Genomic DNA, 22,243 nt, shown 5'->3' with positions numbered 1-22,243 from the left:
AGCTGGACTACGCCTTACCGCAAGGGGCTCCGTCACCACCTGTACTTACCGCATGGACAGAGACGGTCGCACACACTTAAACTCGGTTGGATGAAGAGATTCCTCGTTGGCGAGAATCTTCGTGTTGGACAGGCCATCCTAATTACTATCAGGAACACCCACCGCCCAGGCTTCAGGATGATGATCGTCATCGATATCATCTAGAACTACATATGTGTGTGTGGCTATATCATCTAGAACTATATATGATGATCGTCGTTGATATCATCTAGAACTACATATGATGATCGTCATCGATATCACCTAGTATTGTTTGAGGATGAATATTGACTATATATGAAATTCTTATCTAGTACTCCCTCCGTTCCAAATTACTCGTCGTGGTTTTAGTTCAAATACAACGAGTAAGTTGGAATGGAGGGAGTACTACCCAATACCTATAATGCTTTATGAAATTGATATCTGGCAATTGCATATATCTAGTAGTACCTAGTATCTAGAAATTGCGGTTTATTGAAACTGAAACGGGGCAGGAACCGGGGGGGATGATGAAAGTTATAGAAGTAGCGCGGGGCTAGGAAAGCGCTACAGCTAACTAATGGTACACTAGTAGAAAAAAGGGCGCAAAGGTCCAGGCCGGGTCAGCCCATTAGTCCCGGTTCAGTCTAGAACCGGGACCAATGGGTGCATTGGACCAGGTTCGTGAGCCCAGGGAGCCGGCCGGGCCACGTGGGCCATTGGTCCCGGTTCGTCTGGACCTTTGGTCCCGGTTGGTGGGACGAACCGGGACCAATGGGCCTCGCTCCTGGCCCACCACCATTGGTCCCGGTTGGTGGCATGAACCGGGACCAAAGGCTCCCCTTTAGTCCCGGTTCATGCCACCACCCGGGACCAGCGGTGGTACTTATATATACCCCCCTCGCGCCAGAGCAGAGCACACTGCTCTGTTTTTTCTGGCCGAGGGAGAGAGGGCTTAGTGGTGCTCTAGCTCACCTCCTATGCACACAAGGTGTTTGATGGAATGCCCGAGCCACACTACTTAAGCTTTCTCCCCTCCAAGCTCGACCTTCAAGTTCCATTTTCCTCAATATTTGTCTAGGTTTAGCGGTCCGTCACGCCCTGTCCCCGTCTTCACCGCCGTCGATCACCCGCGTCGAGCTCATCGGCGGCACCACCGTGGTGAGCCTCTTGTTCTTATCTTCTTTCTGAAAGGAAAAAATATTCTTACTTGTATGTTTACATAGATACTTGTATTATTTTCTTACCTTTATTAATGCATCTTATATAGTGCGATGGTTTTGGTATCCGCCCCCGTCGGCCCTCGTCCTGTCTATGATTCGGATGTGGTATATATATTATCTTTATAACTATTGGTTCATTTATTGTTTATGAAAATTATGCCGACCAACGTGACATAGATTTTATTTATCTAAGATGTATGTGAACCGGAAATTCCAACCGACCCTATTGTCGAGAGGTTAAATTTAGTTGAAGAAGAAAACCATTTCTTGAAGGAAAAAATAAAAAAAATTAAGGAGGAGAAGATGATATTGGAGTTGCAGGTTGCGGTTGTCCTTGATGATCACAAGATCAAGATGGATGCAATGCGCTTGAAGATTAGAAAGATAGAAAATATGCCATTCATACCGAGGCTTGGTATCATTATGCCGTTGGATCAATTGTTACCTTGGTTGCGATTATGATCGCCTTTGTTTTCGCATTTAAATGTTTTACATAGTTTCAATGTATGGTTTAATTAATTAGATGCTCTGGAGAGCTATATGTTGTCAGATGAGAACTATGTATGTACTTTGGTTTTAATGTGATGATGAACTTCTATTAATTTGGACACTTAATTATATATAATGCACGCAGATGAACCGGCAATGGATGTACGGTGACAGACACACCTCCGAGTACATTAAGGGCGTGCGTGAGTTTCTCAATGCGGCTGAGGCAAACAAGCAGAATGGTTTTATGTGTTGTCCATGCACTAAATGTGGGAATACGATGTCATACTCTAACCGGAAAATCCTTCACACCCACCTGCTTTACAAGGGTTTCATGCCACACTATAATGTTTGGACGAGGCACGGAGAAATAGGGGTTATGATGGAAGACGACGAAGAAGAAGAGTACGATGACAACTATGTGCCCCCTGAATACCGTGATGCTGCAACGGGGGGAGCTGGTGAAGATCAAGAGGAACCAGACGATGTGCCCAATGATGCTGCAATGGCTGAAGCTGCTGAAGATCAAGAGGAACCAGACGAGGTGCCCGATGATGATTATCTTCGCCGGGTCATTGTCGATGCAAGGACGCAATGCGAAAGTCAAAAGGAGAAGATGAAGTTCGATCGCATGTTAGAGGATCACAAAAAAGGGGTGTACCCCAATTGCAAAGATGGCAACACAAAGCTTGGTACCGTACTGGAATTGCTGCAGTGGAAGGCAGAGAATGATGTGCCTGACAAAGGATTTGAGAAGCTACTGAAAATACTGAAGAAGAAGCTTCCAAAGGATAACGAATTGCCCGACAGTACATACGCAGCAAAGAAGGTTGTATGCCTCTAGGATTGGAGGTGGAAAAGATACATGCATGCCCTAATGACTGCATCCTATACCGTGGTGCATACAAGGATCTGAACGATTGCCCGGTATGCAGTGCATTGCGGTATAAGATCAGACGAGATGACCCTGGTGATGTTCACGGCGAGCCCCACAGGAAGAGGGTTCCTGCGAAGGTGATGTGGTATGCTCCTATAATACCACGGTTGAAATGTCTGTTCAGAAACGGAAAGCATGCCAAGTCGATGCGATGGCACAGTGGGGACCGTAAGAAAGACGGGAAGTTGAGAGCACCCGCTGATGGGTCGCAGTGGAGAAAAATTGAGAGAAAGTACTAGGATGAGTTTGCAAAGGACCCAAGGAACGTATGGTTTACTTTAAGCGCGGATGGCATTAATCCTTTCCAGGAGCAGAGCAGCAATCACAGCACCTGGCCTGTGACTCTATGTATGTATAACCTTCCTCCTTGGATGTGCATGAAGCGGAAGTTCATTATGATGCCAGTTCTCATCCAAGGCCCTAAGCAACCCGGCAACGACATTGATGTGTACCTAAGGCCATTAGTTGAAGAACTTTTACAGCTGTGGAATAGAAACGGTGTACGTATGTGGGATGAGCACAGACAAGAGGAATTTAACCTAAAGGCGTTGCAGTTCGTGACCATCAACGATTGGCCCGCTCTCAGTAACCTTTCAGGACAGACAAACAAAGGATACCACGCATGCACACACTGTTTAGATGACACTGAAAGTATATACCTGGACAAATGCTGGAAGAATGTGTACCTGGGCCATCATCGATTTCTTCCGACCAAACATCAATGTCGAAAGAAAGGCAAGCATTTCAAAGGCGAGGCAGATCACCGGAAGAAGCCCACCATGCGTACCGGTGATCACGTACTTGCTATGGTCAATGATTTACACATAATCTTTGGAAAGGGTCCCGGCGCACTAGCTGTTCCGAATGACGCTGAGAGACACGCACCCATGTGGTAGAAGAAATCTATATTTTGGGACCTACCCTACTGGAAAGACCTAGAAGTCCGCTCTTCAATCGACGTGATGCACGTGACGCAGAACCTTTGCATGAACCTGCTAGGCTTCTTCGGCGTGTATGGAAAGACAAAAGATACACCTGAGGCACGGGAGGACCTACAACATTTGCACGAAAAAGACGGCATGCCTCCGAAGCAGTATGAAGGTCCTGCCAGCTACGCTCTTACGAAAGAAGAGAAAGAAATCTTCTTTGAATGCCTGCTCAGTATGAAGGTCCCGACTAGCTTCTCGTCGAATATAAAGGGAATAATAAATATGCCAGAGAAAAAGTTCCAGAACCTAAAGTCTCATGACTGCCACGTGATTATGATGCAACTGCTTCCGGTTGCATTGAGGGGGCTTCTACCGAAAAACGTCCGATTAGCCATTGTGAAGCTATGTGCATTCCTCAATGCAATCTCTCAGAAGGTGATCGATCCAGAAATCGTACCAAGGCTAAGGAGTGATGTGGCGCAATGTCTTGTCAGTTTCGAGCTGGTGTTCCCACCATCCTTCTTCAATATCATGACGCATGTCCTAGTTCATCTAGTCGACGAGATTGTCATTCTGGGGCCCGTATTTCTACACAATATGTTCCCCTTTGAGAGGTTCATGGGAGTCCTAAAGAAATATGTCCGTAACCGCGCTAGGCCAGAAGGAAGCATCTCCATGGGCCATCAGACAGAGGATGCCATCGGGTTTTGTGTTGACTTCATTCCTGGCCTTAAGAAGATAGGTCTCCCTAAATCGCGGTATGAGGGGAGACTGACTGGAAAAGGCACTCTTGGAAGTGACTCAATAATATGCAGGGACGGATATTCTTGGTCTCAAGCACACTACACAGTTCTACAGAACTCTACCTTGGTGACCCCGTATGTCGATGAACACAAGAACAGTCTGCGCTCCAAACACCCGGAGCAGTGCGACGGCTGGATTACATGTGAACACATTAGGACTTTCAGCAGTTGATTGGAAGCACGTCTCAGAGGTGACAACACTATTTGTGATGAGTTGTACTTGTTGTCCAGGGGACCATCTTTGACTGTATTGATTTACAAAGGATATGAGATAAATGGGAATACATTTTACACGATTAACCAAGATAAAAAGAGCACCAACCAAAACAGCGGTGTCCGCTTTGATGTAACAACCGAGAAGGGAAAGGACACATATTATGGTTACATGGTGGACATATGGGAACATGACTACGGACAAGATTTTAAGGTCCCTTTGTTTAAGTGCAAATGGGTCAATCTGTCAGGAGGCGGGGTACATGTAGACCCACAGTACGGAATGACAACAGTGGATCTGAAAAATCTTGGGTACACTGACGAACCGTTCGTCCTAGCCAATGATTCGGCACATGTTATCTATGTGAAGGACATGTCTACCAGACCGAGAAAAAGAAAAGATAAGGAAACGAATACATCATACGGTGAGCCAAAGCGCCACATAGTTCTTTCAGGAAAAAGGAACATCCTAGGAGTGGAGGGCAAGACAGACATGTCTGAAGATTATGAAAAGTTTCATGAAATTCCTCCCTTCAATGTCAAGGCTGACCCAAGCATCCTGATAAACGATGAAGATTATCCATGGTTACGGCGCAATAAGCAAATGACACAAGCGAAGAAAAAGTGAAGACTTTCTCCCGCAACTATTATGATGATACCATGCCAAATTTGTAACAGATGAGTATGCTAAGCCAACTTTTCCAGAGTTCATTTGAAAACTATGAATTTAGGTCGAATTTTCTCTATAGGTGCATCTATGTTCATCTTTTTAGTAAAGTTAATCACAAACTTGTGATTCACACAAATTTCAAAGAATTCAAATTTTAACTATTGAAATTTGAAAACTAATGGCATTAACAGAAAGTTTATATTTTTTCTAAAACTATTGGCACTAACAGAAAGTTTATAATTTTGCTGACCTAAAAGCAAAAAGAATTAAAAAATAAAGCAAAAAACTGGAAAAAAAATAGGGCTCGCCCCTGGCCCATGACCATTAGTCCCGGTTTGTGCCACAAACCGAGACTAAAGGGCTGACCCTCGTTGCACCCAGAGTTTAGTCCCACCTCGCCAACCGAAGGGCGCCCACACCGGTTTATAAGCCCGTCCCTCTCTGCGTTGTTGAGCTCCTCTCAAAGTGAAAATAGATGCCCCTATACAGGAAATTTGACCTAAATTCATAATGAATTTCTCTGAATTCATAGAAATTGATTATGAATCTAGGTTTAATTTTCTCTATAGGTGCATCTATGTTCATTTTTTAGTAAAGTTAATCACAAACTTGTGATTCACACAAATTTTTAAAAAATCAAATTTAAACTATTCAAATTTTAAAACTAATGGCACTAACAGAAAGTTTATAATTTTTGTGACCTAAAAGAAAAAGGAAATCACTAAAAAACTATAAGTATTTAGTTCTAAGTAGAAATAAAAATAAATAGAAAAAAAGAAAAAAATGCCTATAATATTTGTTATGACTAACTAAAATTACCAAATTGAGTATAATGATAAAACACATTAATATTAAATAGCAGGAAAAAGAATGACTCAAAAATCAATTTTTATAGTAAAGTTATTCATAAACTAGTGATTCACACAAATTTTAAAAAACTCAAATTTAAACTATTCAAATTTTAAAACTAATGGCACTAACAGAAAGTTTATAGTTTTTGTGACCTAAAATAAAAAAGAAATCACTACAAAACTATAAGTATTTAGTTCTAAGTAGAAATGAAAAAATAAATAGCAAAAAAATGCCACCTGCTGGGCCACCACAGCCTGAATACGACTAGAAACCCAACCATGGGCCAGGATTCAGGCCCGCAGCAGGCCCAGTAGGCCCATAGGCATTGCAGTGACAGATTAGGCCCGAAAGCCTGCAGTTGAGAGGAGCTCGAGAGGGTGGCCGCAGCAGCGCTTATAAACCACTCCCGAGCCCTCTCAACTAGCAAGGTGGGACTAAACTTTTGGGCGCGGGGCAGCACAAGGCCTTTGGTCCCGGTTGGTGGGACGAATCGGGACTAAAGGGGGGCATTGGTCCCGGTTCGTGGCACCAACCGGGACCAGCGGCGGCCTTTGGTCCCGGTTGGTGGCACCAACCGGGACTAAAGGAGGCATTGGTCCCGGTTTGTGCCACGAACCGGGACCAAAGGCCTGGGTATATAAGTAGCACTTAGGAAAATTTCACAGTTTCCCTCGCCAGTTGCCCCCGATGACGACGACCTCATCGACGCCGCCAGGCTGCCCCGACGCCGTCCGCCGCCCCTGCCATCGCCCTCGACCGCGCCGTCGCCGTCGCTGTCGCCCGAGCCTTCCTCGTCGCCGACGCCACCTCGCGGTGAGTGCCGTCCCGTTCCAACTGCTCCTCCCCCTGTACTGCCGCCGCCGCCGCGCGCTGCCATCGCGCCGCCACCCCTGCCCTTCGTTGCCGCCACGCGCCGCCCTGCCCTGCGCGGCCGCCGCGCGCCGCCCCTGCCCTTCATTTTTTTAGTTTAATTTTTTTTCATATGTATGTGTATGTATATTGTATATGTGTATGTATACTGTATATGTGTATGTGTATGTATACGTGTATGTATAATGTATATGTGTATGTGGTTAGTTTAATTTTTTTTGTTCATAGAAATTTTGTTCATATATATATATATATAAAGTTTTTTGTTCATAGAAAGTTTTTTGTTCATATATAGAAAGTTAGAAGAAAATTTAGAATATGCTAAAATTTAGAGGAAAAAGAAGGATAGGAAAGAAGAAAATAAGAAGGGGAAGAAAGAAGAAGAGGAGAAATAAATAAGAAGAGGAAAAAAGAAGAAAAATAAGAGGAGAAGAAGAATTTCTATTTTTTCTTCTTCTCCTCTATTCCTTTCTTCTTCTCCTCTTTTTTTTCTTCGATCTTCTCCTCTATTCCCTCTCCCGATAACTTCAACACGAGGGGGGGTCGATATACCCCTCGGATAACTTCGACATGAGGGGCGGTCGATATATATACCCTCTCTCGACTGTGATAACTTATACCGCGGGAGCACCCCCCCCCCCCCGACCCTCTCGCTCGACCAAAACTCTCGAGGACACCCAAACCCTAGAAAAAACGATGTCGGTCTCCTACCCCCTCCCGCCGCGCCCCTACCCGACAAACTCTCTCGAGGCCACCCCAAACCCTTGAAGCGTCGTCGAGGCCACCCCAAACCCTAGAGAAGCAGCATCGAGGCCACTAATTAATATATATGATTCCTTACTATGATTAGCTAGCTAGTTCTACGTTTGCCACTAATATATCCATCTGTCATGTTTGAATAATAATTGCCATGTTGTAAATATTTGTAGAAACTATGGACACCGCCCGAGACGAAGCAAAAGAAGCGTTGTTGAGGGACATAATCGCACAAGGAAGTAGATCCGGTGAAAGCGAAGCGCACTCTGGCTTCCCTCGCAAAACCACCCAAGTCTCCACGGAAAGGCAACTATGAGTGCATTATTGCAAAGACATGGGCCGAAGCGGAGCGGTCGGGAAGTACAGTCAGTGATCAAAGGATGAAAGAACGACAAGCAGCTGGGAAACAAATTGCCCAGCTCGGCGAACAAGGGAATCAATCGTGCCCCCCGCACAAGGTGCCTAGCAACATCGTCGATCCGAGGATGGTGCCCGGTTATAGCAATCTTGCAGATTACCTGCCCGACGATGTAGATTATGATCCCATGGACGTGCAGATACACATATACGAGTACGGGAAGCCTCTCGTCAAAGATGAAAAATCTCTAACAACGATGATGCGAAGATTGCATGCTTGGTACTTGAAAAATCTGCAGAGAGTCTGGGAGGATGAGTACTTTGTATGCGAGAGTTAAACCAGAGCATGACCTCGTTGGAATTGATCTGTTGCCTATTCCATTTGAGGAGTTCTATCAGTTTTTCAATCAATTGGCCCTCGATAAAGCAGCGGTCACCTGCTACTGTCTGTAAGTACTACTACTTCTGTCATTAAGTCTCTCTATATAGCTCAGCTCTTTCATTGCATGTATTTATAATTATCCTCACTATATTATGCAGATTGAAGATCGCCGAATTGAAGAAAAGACAAATCGGTGATATTGGGTTTGTTAACACATATCTCACAGATGCAACTGAGGTTGAACATCGTCCCGCAGATACCGAGGCCAACTTGCTACGATCATTCAAAATAAACGAAAACAAAGATATAATACTCTTTCCTTACAACTTCTAGTGAGTGTTACTGTCTTGTGCATATTCGGTTTCCCTTATATATTAGTCCAGGTTATAGTAATGTAATTGATGAGTTATGCATGCGTGCGCAGGTACCACTATATTCTCCTAGAGATTAGGCTTGAGCAGGAAGTAGTAACTGTCTTGGACTCTAAACGAAAAGATCCCCAGGAGTATGCGGACATGACTGAAATCCTCGAGAAGTAAGTTAAATCGATCATTATCCACCATACCAGGAACTTTGTTCATTTTCTGATATCAAGTAATTGTTTTCTTTTGTCTGGCAGGGTTTGGAGAAAATTCACCAAAAAATCTCCAGGACTGCCCAAGATGCTGCAATTTAGATACCCGAAAGTAAGTACTACAGTAGCATGTTCCGCGCGTCTCCTAGCTATTGATTCAAGCGCTAGTTTCATCAATACCATTTGGCATTCTTGCTTATCTGTTTGATTGACCTCTATTTCTTGTAAAGTGGTTGTGGCAGGAACAAGGGAATGATTTCTGTGGATACTACGTTTGCGAGTCCATCCTCCACACGACCTGTGAGCGGGGCGGGTACTCTGACGGACAATATGAAGTGCGTAAGAAATAATATTCACAATTTTAGTTCATTACCATCATTTGTGTTGAGTTTCATTCATTCATATATATATATATATATATATATATATATATATATATATATATATATATATATATATATATATATATATATATATTGACCCCCTTCTTCAAATTAGATGTTTCGGCAGCGGGATGAACTCCTAGCCCCAGATCGCATGCGAGCAATTCAAGAGGAATTGGCGGCATTCTTTCTTGACCACGTGATCGCTGAATACGGAGAATACTATGTGGACCATGCGTCCGTAATTTAGGAGATTATATTTGTAAGAGATAATTATTGTATATATGTAGCCGGTAGTGTCGGATAGATATACGAGAACTTGTTGTTCGACCAATCTCTCGGAGAAGGAGAGGTGGTCGATATCACTTCTCTCTGTATGCATATATGTTCATGACGATCTTCTGTTTCCTTCGTTTGCTTACTAGCTAGCTATAGCGTGTCTAATCCTCTCTATACGTATGTATAGTACGTAGCGTCGACCAAGCACGGACATAAGAGAGGACACTTCTCTCTATTAATTAGCTACCTAACACAATATATGAAATACCTAAATTAACCCCCCAAACCCCCCCCCCCCCTTTAAAAAAAACAAAAACCCCAGCCACAGAAATGCTGACGCGTGGAGGTCTATTGGTCCCGGTTGGTGCCACCAACCGGGACCAAAGGCCCTCCTGCCTGGGCTCGGCGCACAGCCCACGTGGAGGCCCATCTGTCCCGGTTCTGGTTTGAACCGGGACTAAAGGGTGAGGGCATTAGTAACGACCCTTTAGTCCCGGTTCAAGAACCGGGACTAAAGGCTCTTATGAACCGGAACTAAAGGCCATTTTTCTACTAGTGGTAGCACGTTTTGGAAAAGTGATGTTGTTATAGTCAATAGTAGTAGCGCGGGTACGGACCGCGCTACTACTAACAGTTAACTGTAGTGTCGTATTAGTAGTGCAGCTGCCCGCGCTGCTAATAGCCTCAAAACCCGTGCTACTATTAGAGTTTTCTCTAGTAGTGTATGCGTCTGCTTTAGCGAAAACAGCTCGCGGGCATGAAAACGAGCTGCTTCCCAAAACTGGAATTAGCTATTTAGGCCGGCCCAAACCTACGCTGCTTGAAGGGGGAGGGGGGTGCGCGCGTGGTCGCTAAGCAATGACCTGCCTGAACTCACAAGCTGAGAGGTAGGGCGCTCGCTAACCGGCGCCAAACACAACCTCCCTCCCATTACTTGATATGGGGCACTCTAAGGTATAGCCTAGTGGTGGGAAAGGGCTGATGCCTCCCATCCATCTAGGTTCAAGGCATGGTATTTGTAAATTAGGTTTGTTCTTCAGATGCTTTGATGAAAATCAAAGCCGCGATATGTACCAAAACTATATTAGGAACGATGTAAGCTAGCAAACTCCTTTTGTAAGTTGCTCTGTGGTTTGACTCCCACTCTCCTTGTTGACTAGTCGGTCAGATCTTTTCTCTTTTTATATAGGGGATACTTGGCGCCAGAATTTCGTGAAGGTGGTGTAATCGCACCTAGTGCTGACTTGTATAGTCTTGGTGTTATTGTCATAGAAATATTGACATGGGAGAAGGGGTATCAACTGACTAGGAATGTAAGAACAATATATGCCATTGTTAAAAGATAATATCTCAACTTCCTTTTTGGCTAAGAAGGACCAACTTTTAAAAAATGGGCACCCATTTACTTCTCATATTGTCACTATATTTTAGTTTCAGATGTATATAATCATATTATTTCTCGAAGCACACCCAGAAGTGGGAAGCATAGTTTGGCGGCAAAAGAATTAACACATCAAATTATTGTTTAAGAAGTTTTCTTCTCAGTTTGATGCATCATTTCTGAAAGTACAATTTACATTGTGATAGACCTGACTTGAATCTAGTGGGACACGCTCTACATTCCAGTGAATTTTTGTTCTTCGTTTGATGCTTGAAAGTTGCTGTATGGTATACATATTATTTCCTATATAGAAAGATGCTGCAGATCCATTCCATAGATCATAACCCACCATTGAAATTCTTTAGGTGCTTGAAAGTTGGAGGGATCACAACGAGACACAGAATCCGAACAAATACGAGTATGTACGAAATAGCTTTAGAGTGCAGAGACTTCAATCCAAAGAAGAGACCGACTACCGCACAAGATATAATTGACAGACTTCACAGAACGGAGAGTATCCAGGTATATTAAAAAAATTGACAGTTTGTAAATTTCATCCTTTAATACTAAGTGCTACATATACCACTCGCATCCTTGGTATACGACTTTGGTACTTGATGAACAAGGCTAGGAATCCCATGACATTGATTTGCTTTAGTCGCACATCCCTGCTTGGAAACTAGAACCTTACTAAGGGCATCTCCAACACGGACTCTAAAAACACCCACATACGTGCGGTCCAACCCGGACATGTTGTGCTATCCACGCGGGCCTGTATCGATTCACTCGGTGGTCCAGACATATTTTTTCTCGCAAACCTGAGACAAAGTAAGGTGGCATTGCAGGTGTCCGGACCGCTACCACGCGTCCCGTCTGACTGCCCTGACCCACCAAAAACCATAACCCTCGCCCGCTTCCCGCCCGAAAAAGTCGGCGTGGCTCCAGAGCGTCAGTGCTGCATTAATGCACGGCCAGAGTGGACGCGACCTCTCATGGCCGACATTGAAGCGGCGCAACGGCTGAGAGAGCGCTGCCTGTGCCGCTTCCCCGTGCTAGCGACTGCTCCGCGTACAAGCGACACTCCGTCGGTTCGTCACGTCTACACTAATGATATGCCCTTGCCAAGGAATCTACCTCAGCGCCACCCGTCCGTCCGTCTGCTGCCCACCATTAACCTCAATGCCACAGCCCACAGCCATCCGCCCACTATATAAACTCCAGCCCTGGTCATAGCCGCAGTCATCCTCCTCCGATCACTTTCTCCTCTCCGCACCACGCCCGACATGGCCTCTTCGTGCTCCAAAGCACTCTGGGACACCCTCTCCTCAGAGTAGAAGGAGATGGACACCATTGCTGTCGGTTGGCAGGCCAACCAACAGATGGAGGGCGACGACGCCCGAATGGAGGACAAGGCGGCACCACCCTCCTCGCCGGTGCAAGCGGGCCTCACCATCGGCGAGTCCTGTGCGCACTACACGGACATGATACGGGAGGAGGAGGAGGAGGCCAGTTTCCGGTAGGCATAGGCCGACCAAGCCTACAACCTCCGCCTCCTCGAGGAGCACCGGCACACGGAGGAGTTGCTCGTCGCCGGCCCATCCATCGTGTCGGACGTGGACGTGCCCAAGCAGGATGCGCTGCTCAAGGCCTATTGCTCCGCCCGCGAGATCCGCCATGACTGCTGGCGATACCACCAACATCAGGCAGAGTTAGAAATCGCCTACAGGGAGTTCGATGAGGTGGTGGATGAGGTGTCGGGCAAGAGCGATGATGGGGAGGACATCGCCAGCAGCGCCCCGGCCGCGACCGGCCCGCCGCCACAACGATGAAGTCGGGACGTCCGTGGGCACCGCCAACAGCGAGTAAGAGTAGTGCATGTTAGGTCACCGCTGCTCGGGTCCCAAGAAAGACACCGCTCTTCCCCACCTGTTGAAGCCAAGCTTAGTGGGCCGAACATCGTCGGCGGATTAGCTGCTTGGCGGCGACGTGGAGACGGAGAACTTGTTACGAATGCGAAGCTGGAGAGCGCCAAGGCATAACTAAAGAAAGCGAAGGCAATAGCCGAAGCTTCAGTTCTCAGGGCTCATGGCCGGGCATGGGGAACATGCACTGCCGATCATTTAAATTAGGTTTAGAGTATGGTTGGTCCAGTTTATATAAAAATGTAATGAATTACATCCGTTTTATATGAGAAATGTTCGAAATGTAATGAATTTCGTCCGATTTATATGAAATCCGTCGTGCTCGCACGAATTTCATCCGGTTAGTTCACAGTGGTTGAAATGTATCAAGGCAGCGTTGGATGGACGCCTCCCGCACCCTTGTCTGTTGACAGATGCCGAAGCAAGTTTGCGGGTCAGTGTTGGAGATGCCCTAATATCTGTTTAGTAATACTAGTAGATTTGGACTGTTGTCAATCGAACAACTTTAAAGTTTGACCATCAGTATATATTACTAGATCTTTTATGAGATATATTTTCATAATATTCAAAGAATTTTACATCAAGGAATTATATATTTTTTTTGAGGGGTATCAAGGAATTATATATACTATGTATGTATTATACCACATTCAAGTAATACTCCCTTCGTATATTATGGGAAAACGTCATACATTATGGGAACGGAGAAAGTATTATTTTTAGTTTTATTGTCGTCCTCTAGTTTTATTATCGTCTTCTGAACCTAGGCATGCCATGGCGGCGGCGGCGGCGGGCAGACGGTCGTCATGCCGCAGCCCGTTGGCCCCGCGCTGGTGCAGACGGACCCCGCATCAGCGTACGGTCTCGGCCCGCATGGCGCGGAAATGGCCACGAGAGTGTCGTCGATGTACGACATGGTCATGCGGATGCAGTACCTGTACATTACCGTCGTCAAGGCGCGCGACCTCAACATCATGGACATCACCGGGGCGCTGAACCCGTACATGGAGGTGAAGCTGGGAGTATTCAAGGGCACCACGTGCCACCTGGAGAAGACCCCCAACCCGGCGTGGCGGCAGAAGTTCGCCTTCTCCGGCGCTCACCTCCAGTCCACCCAGCTGGAGGTCATCGTCAAGCACCAGGGCACGCTCCGGAATCGTCGGCCGCGTCGTCTTCGACCTGTCCAACATCCCCAGCCGCCTCCCGCCCGACAGCCCGCTGGCGCCGTGTTGTTGCCGCCTCCGCGCAGCGCCGCTCTTCTTCTTCCTTTATCTCGCATGAACACACACCATGGAGAAACTCTATACAGACACACACACACCAAGGAAGAGCACAAGAGCTTTGCGTAGAGGCCCTGCCCCTTGGTGTAGACATGATGGTTACATTTTTCTCCAGCCCTCTCGGCTCGAACTTTTCTCATTCATCAGTACAACTTAAGTAGTACAATAGACTCACGCGCAGCCAAGGCAACAACCTGTCCGGTTCTCATGCCATGCACCACACGACTTGATCCACTAATCAACTGACCCATGCACTAACTACTACTCCCTCTGTTCCTAAATGTAAGTCTTTGTAGAGATTCCACTAGGTGGACTACATACGAAACAAAATGAATGAATCCATACTTAAAATACATCTATATACATCCGTATGTAGTTCATAGTAAAATCTCTACAAGAACTTATATTTAGAAACGGAGGAAGTAACTCCTAAGGTATACGGCCGCCCGCACGTACGCTAACAACCTGGACGCACCACACCAGCAACAGTCTGCGATTTGCAGCGCCCGCGCACGCCATGGTTTTGGGTACCGGGCGGTAAATTCGGTTACCGCCCGGTAACCGCGTTTCCCGGTACCCCACGATAATTCTGTATCTCGAGCAAAAAAAATCAAACTTTTTGAATTTAAACTCCTAACGTCTAGTTAAATAAGGCGTATCTATAGAAGAGACACATGCTAACTCGTGTCCGAGTGGTTAGTATCCTTTTCCCGCAACAGCGCGTCATGTGTAAGAGTTCTGCCGGCCGCACTTTTAATTTTTGAAGAAATGCACGCCACACTGTATACTGTAATTTTTACGAAAAATATGTGGGTGCGAGGGTCGAACTGGGGACCTGCATGTGCGTGAGTGGAGCAGACCTGCTTACCACTGCGCTAGTACCTGCGGACAGTGCATTTTGTGTTCCAAACTTATGTATTCTGGTCTTAAAAAATTTTGAATTCAAATTTGAATTTTAAATTTCGCTCGAATTTTTATCGGTATTTCGTGGTTACCGTGGTAACCAAGTTTACCGCCCCCCCTCGAGAAAAATGTTCCATTTCGGAATCCAAAACCTTGGCGCACGCACGACCTGGGAGGCACCTCGCTTCCGCTGCGCCCGCTGATCCTATACCTCCGTTGACTTACGATCGCAGGCCTAGCCACAACCAGCTCGACTCGCTCTAGACACGAACACGGCAACGCACCGGCGCTCGGACTCGACCTACACTCATACACCATGACACACTCGTGGTTTATTTCCTAACACTCCGCAGTGGTACAGCCTCTCTGGCGCCCATGGCAAGAGGGTCCGACATGGCCATAGCCTCGGCGAGATCATGCTCGCCGTCTGGCTCGGCAGCCAGGCCGACGAGGCCTTCCCGGAGGCGTACAACACGGAAGCTCCCTCGCTCTCGCTGTCATCAGAAGCGCTCACCAACAGGCGCTCCCAAGTGTACTACTCCCCGAAGGTCATCTGTCTCAAGGTCGCCGTCATCGCGGCGCAGAACCTGATCGGTTGAGGAGATGGAGAAGTTAGAAGAAACTGAGCCTCTAACACCTGATTTATATGAAAAAAGAACCAACCTATGTGCTGAGTTGAATGATATTCTTGCGGATGAGGAACTATTTTGGCTTCAACATTCGAATGAACGTTGGTTGCTAAAGGGAGACCAAAACACGGCTTTTTATCATCGGGTTGCGAATGGTAAAAAGAGAAAAAACACCATACATTCCCTAACCGATGGGAAGGTGGTGATTGAGGGCACAAAAGATCTCCTAAATCATGCCAGCTCTTATTATAAAGAGTTATTTGGGCCGGCCAGAGGAAACATATTCCATCTATCCCCTGATACCTGGGATGAGGGGGAAAAGCTTAGGCCTAGTTTGGCAACAACGTTTTTTTTAAACCATGGTATTCCAAAACCCAAGTATTTCAATGCATGGGCAATAAATACTTCAGTTTCTAAAAATCATAGTTTTCTCAGTTTTGGTAAAACTGCGAGCTGTTTGGCAAGTGGCAGTTTTTCTCAGTTTTCTTTGGTTTGCATCGACTGTTACGTTGTTGTATGCATATTCAGCTACACTTAGGGATCAGCTTGTACTAATAGCCACTGTATGCATTCAGCCTTGCACGAGCATGTTCTCCTAGATGGTATGATCTGTAGTAGAGTTATCTCTTGTAATCAATCAAAAACCAAGGTAATTAACACATATACTGAAGGTCGAAGTTTGCAGCTCGTGTAAGTGTACGTCCGCCTCCAGCCGGACGTATCGATCGGCTAGCTATCGATTTATGCATCACAGGCGTTGATGGCCAGAAGTTGGACACAAGAGAGACCAAGCAGCCAGCGCTTTCTCGGTTTTAAAAAAAGAGGCCAGGGCCTCTTTTTTATATACAACAAAAATACCACAGTTTTAGAGATACCACGGTTTGTTGAACTATAGTATTTTTTTCATCCAAAGGACTCAAAGTATTAAATACCAAAGTTTTTTTCAGAAACCACAGTATTCCAGAAAACCACAAGAATACTTTGGCTTCCAAACGCACCCTTACTAGGGATGATAAAACCCTACTCACGAGTGAGTTTACGGAAGAGGAAGTTAAAAGAGCTTTATTTAGTATGAAGAGTAATAGAGCCCCTGGACCGGATAACATCCCAGCTGAGTTTTACAAACACTGCTGGGATTTTGTGAAGGGAGATCTAATGCGACTTTTCAAAGCTTTCCATGACAACACTTTAGACATTGCGCGCCTAAACTATGGCGTGATCACTTTGATTCCTAAGATGAATGGGGCCAAAAAAATCCAACAATACCGCCCCATATGCTTGCTTAGATGCCCCTATAAACTCATCACCAAGGTGCTATATAACAGGGTCGCTGTTTATGCTGATAAGCTAATCAGTCAACATCAAAACGTTTTCATTAAGCATAGAAACATTATGGATGGGATCCTTACACTTCATCAGGTGTTGCATCATGCTCATGTCAAGAAAAAAGTTGGGGTGGTCTTAAAGTTAGACTTTAAAAAAGCTTACGACAAGATAAATTGGGACTTCCTCCTTGAGTGCCATAGGAATCGTGGATTTGGGCCAACCTGGTGTGGATGGATTGAAAAAATCTTACATAACGGCACTGTGAGCATCAAACTAAACAATGAGGTGGGACCCTATTTCGAAAGCTATAAGGGAGTTTGTCAAGGTGACCCCCATTCTCCGTTTCTTTTCAAACTAGCTGTTGAAACCCTTTCGAAGATGATACGTAATGCTCAAAAAGAAAAGCTCCTGACTGGGCTTGCCCCTGACCTAATTGAAGGGGGAGTAGCTATACTCCAATATGCAGATGACATGGTCATTTGTTTTGAGCATGATAAGGATGCTGCTATAAACCTGAAACTTCTGTTATATGTATTCGAACTTATGTCGGGATTAAAGATCAATTTCCTTAAAAGTGAGGTGCTGTGTGTCGGGGGGGGTGAGGACACACTAGCGTTTTATGCAGATCTGTTTAATTGTAAAATTGGACATTTTCCTATGAAATATCTGGGAGTGCCAGTTAGCTTCTCTACGTTGCGTGTCCTTGAGTGGGATTTCATGGATGAACGATTCCTTAAATGCTGTGAGGCCTGGATTGGTAATGCAGCTTCCTCTGGAGGAAGGCTGATTCTGCTTAACTCCTCGCTCACAAGCATTGTATATTACTATATGGCTATGTTTCTTCTTCCAAAGACGGTGATAGTAAAACTTGACAAACACCGTAAACGATTCTTTTGGCAAGAAAATGAAGGGCGAAAACGGTACCATTTGGTTAGGTGGTCCAGAATTTGCAGATCGAAAAGTAAAGGGGGCCTGGGGGTAAAAGATTTGCATAAACAGAATGTTAGCCTCCTCACTAAGTGGTGGTGGAAATTGGAGAACCAACAGGGGTTGTGGCAGGAGGTTATATGGGCCAAGTACTTCAAAAAAGACACAGTTGCCTCTGTGAAAAGTAAGTTTGATGATTCCCCTATATGGAAAGCCATTATGAAAGTTAAAGAGAATTACTTTGCAGGGAGGAAAGTGATCCTCAATTCAGGCAATCTGGCCAGACTATGGGTTGATCCTGTGGGAAATGAGCCCCCTTTACGTGATAAATTCCCTATGTTATACAATATATGCAGTTATCAAGAAATCACAGTGTCAGACTTCAGAAAAGGGGTTGAGGGAGACTTTTTTAGAAGAAGACTTCACACGCCCCTTGTGGAGCAATGGAGAGAATTGGAGACGGTGGTGAACTCCTGGCCTCAGTCAGATGCGCCAGATGAGATTACCTGGGCTTTGGGGAAGAAGAAGAAATTCACAACCAAATCTGTCTATGAATATCCAGAAAAAAAACGTGAGGGGGTGTGATAACAAATGGATATGGGCATCCAAAATACCCTTAAAAATCCAAATCTTCCTCTGGCAACTTTTTCAAGATGCCATTCTCACTAGAGATGTGATGAGCAGAAGAAATTGGGCGGGCAACCCCACATGCTCGTTCTGCGACGAAAGAGAGACCTCGCAACATCTTTTTTTCACATGTCTTGTGGCTAAAGTAATGTGGAGAACTGTTGGGTGTGTCCTGGGCACGGATCGATGCCCAAAAAATATGTGGCAATATTTTGCCTGGTGCTATATGTTCATCCCTGATGGAGAAAAATTCTATACTTTTGGCCTGGCAGCTATGTGCTGGGTCTTGTGAAACTGCCGTAACAAATTGACATTTGAATACAAACAGATGAGGTCTCCTTTTGAGGTTGTGTACTCAGCTTGCGGATATTTAAATTACTGGGCAGGACTGATGAATGGAGCTGATCGCGAGGCCATGGAGCGTGGAGCCAAAATGCTGAAGACCAGCGCGTCGACCCTGATGCGTATTTGTGCGGCGCCGGGGAATGCAGAACAAGATCGATCCAGACATGGAGGTCTTTTGCTACGTTCAGTCGTCCATGTGCATCGCTAGTATTTCCGATGTGTTTTTCTGCTTAAACTCAGGGAACTTTGCGGCTCCTGCGCGAGCTTATGTCTGAGCCTCCTGTGGCTGGTGTGATCGACTTTGGTTGCTTTTGGGTTGGTGATGTTGGTTCTGTCGGTGTTACTGGGTTTTCGCCCCATGGTAGGCTGCTCGATGACGAGTGTCTATTGTGGGTTTCCCAGTGATGCGCTGAGCTCGCATTTCCCCTTTCAGTTTCCTTCTAGTTGCAACAAACTTTGTATTTCCGTTATGAAAGTAATGGAAAGGGGTTATGCCCGGCTAAAAAAAAGAACCTGATCGGTCCGCCGCTCGCGCCCACAAACGCGAAGATCCAGATGTGCAGCCAAATCCGGCGGACGAAGCCTGGCCAGCCGCAGGGGTCGGCGAACCAGGCGTGGAACGAAGAGTTGATGTTCGTCGCCAGCGAGCCGTTCGAAGACCCGCTGGTGGTGACGGTGGAGGAGAAAGTCGCCGGCAAGGACGAGCCCATTGGCCACGTCATCATCCCCGTGGCGTCGACGTACGTGCCAGGTGACAACCTGGCCAATTCGCTGCCGTCGAAATGGATCAGCCTGTCGCCCGGCTTGACGGTAGACGAGGTCGTACAGCTGGGAGGTTTTCGACCTCAGCAAAGTCATCACCATCGCTGTCTTCAACAACAACCACCTCTCCGGGCATGGCAACGGAACAACCAAGGACCAACAGATCGGCAAGGTGCGCGTCCGGCTCGCAATATTAGAGAGCGACCACGTGTACACGCACTACTACCCGCTCATGGCGCTGAGCCCGAGCGGACTGAAGAAGATGGGGGAGCTCCACCTCGCCGACCGGTTCACCTGCACGGCGTGGGCCAACATGCTGGCGCAGTATGGGTGGGCGCTGCGGCCCAAGATGCACTACACGAACCCTCTCTCCGTGCGGCAGCTGGACTACCTCCGGTACCAGACGATTTGTGATTGTGGCCACACGGCTGGGCAGGGCTGATCCGCCGCTGCCTAGGGAGGTGGTGGAGTACATGCTCGACGTGGACTCGCACATGTTCAGCCTACGCCGGAGCAAGGCCAACTTCTACCGCATTACGTCGCTCTTCTCCGGCGTCGTCATCGTCGCCAAATGGTTCGACGACATCTGCAAGTGGAAGAACCCACTGTTGACGATGTTGATGCACGTGGTGTTGCTGAAGCTGGTGTGCTACCCGGAGCTGATCATGCCGGCCGTGTTCATATGCATGATCATTGTCGGGGCGTGCAACTACTACCGGCGGCCACGGGAGCCTCCACACATGGACACGATGTTGTCACGCTTGGAGCTCGCGTCTCCGAACGAGCACATAGATATGATTATGTGGTGGTACCAGGATCTGGCGTACCCCGACGAGCTGGATGAAGAGTTTGACACGTTCCCGACATCCAAGCCAGATGACACGGTGAGGCTGAGATACGATCGCATCCGGAGCCTGTCTGGGATGGTGCAGACGGTGCTCGTTGACCTAGCTGCACAGGGGGAGCGCGCGCAGTCGCTGCTCCGGTGGCACGACCCCAGGTTGATGCCTGTCTTCATGGCGCTTTTGCTGGTGATGGCTGTCGTACTCTACTTGAAGCCGTTCCGGGTGGTGGCCATGGTGATGGTGCTATACTTCCTCCGACCGCCGTGGTTGCGGGGCAGGACCAACCTGCTCCTCAACTTATACAATCGTCTGCCATCCAAGTACGACGTGATGCTATAAGATTATTATTTTTCCATGTGATGATGTTGTAAGGTTGATGCATGCAGGAGTTGTCCTCTTTTATGTCTTCGTTTTGGTTGACTATATATGTTACCTTCTTAGAGCATCTTCCACACACGAGCTTAATAAGCCGAGCGCAGGAAAAAACGCCTATTTGGCTCGTGAGGGACAAAAAACTGCGCTCGAGCATAAGTTGTAAAATAGAGCGCGCGCAAAAAAGAAGCTGTAACTTTAGCGCACATGGGCTGCGAGGCTGCAGATTTAAGGCGCCGGCTTGTGCGGGCGGGCTGCTGCATGTGGGGCCGTCGGGTTGGGTGCCGTGTTTTTGTGCGTTTGGTAAACCTACCGCGCGCAAAAACACTATTTCGGCGCTGGGAAACTACTGTGCGTCTATTGGAAATGCTCTTATCTTTATCTGTTTTATATCTACTTAGATATGACTTTTCTCGATTCCATAGAACATTAGTCACTTCGTTCTAAGTCTTATCTTTATTGGAACTAATTCTGTAAACATACAAAAAGTGAAAATCACTGTCAGAGTTGTGCCATGAAGAATAGAAAAAGTCAAGTGTCTTATTTATTGTCTCTAATGCAGGACTTCGATTGTAATTCACTAGGCGCTATAGTGCTTATATCCGATGAAATAGGCAGGACAAGTGCCGATTCATTAGAAGATACCGAACTTTTGTTGATCTCAGAATTATCGTAAAATTCATTCTTTTTGGCCAATCAGTTTTGCATGACAACATTCTGCTTCTCCTGTCAAAAGAAAATGAAATTTAATTATTTCACTTTGTTCATTTGCCAAAATGTTCCAGAAGAATTGGTTAGACAAATGTTCAAGTGCTTCTTCTTATTGTGTAACAGCCACCAAAAAAATTCTATCATTCTCTTGAAATGTTGTATTACATGAACAGAAATGTTCACCTAATTTGTGATAAATAATTTTCATCAAAATAATAAATAGTAGTCAGGCGCTCTGCTCGGGTACAGCAATGCTGCGTATTTGCTTTGCTGTAGGTGCTGCATTTTTTTTTCTGTAAAAGCTCTGCTCGCTGCTTTGCTGAAGGTGTGTGGTCGTTCATCGCAAAAAGCAAAAAAAAAAAAAAGGTGCGTGGTCGTAGCTGCTGCTGATGGAGATTGTCACCCAATAGACGGTGTGTAGGCGAGTTTAAATTTTGTTTTTTGACGCATGGCGTGTAGGCGAGCTGAACTTCTAGAT

The 22,243-nt window shown here is 46.2% G+C and overlaps 1 pseudogene; it reads left to right on the top strand.

Moving 5' to 3' along the window:
- The first annotated feature begins 13,844 nt into the window (after window positions 1–13,844).
- LOC123038321 (FT-interacting protein 3-like) lies at window positions 13,845–21,021 on the top strand (annotated as a pseudogene).
- The last annotated feature ends 1,222 nt before the right edge of the window (window positions 21,022–22,243 follow it).

Source organism: Triticum aestivum, chromosome 2A (assembly GCF_018294505.1).
Source record: "Triticum aestivum cultivar Chinese Spring chromosome 2A, IWGSC CS RefSeq v2.1, whole genome shotgun sequence".
Taxonomy (NCBI): domain Eukaryota; kingdom Viridiplantae; phylum Streptophyta; class Magnoliopsida; order Poales; family Poaceae; genus Triticum; species Triticum aestivum.
This window is presented reverse-complemented; position numbering and strand designations above follow the sequence as displayed.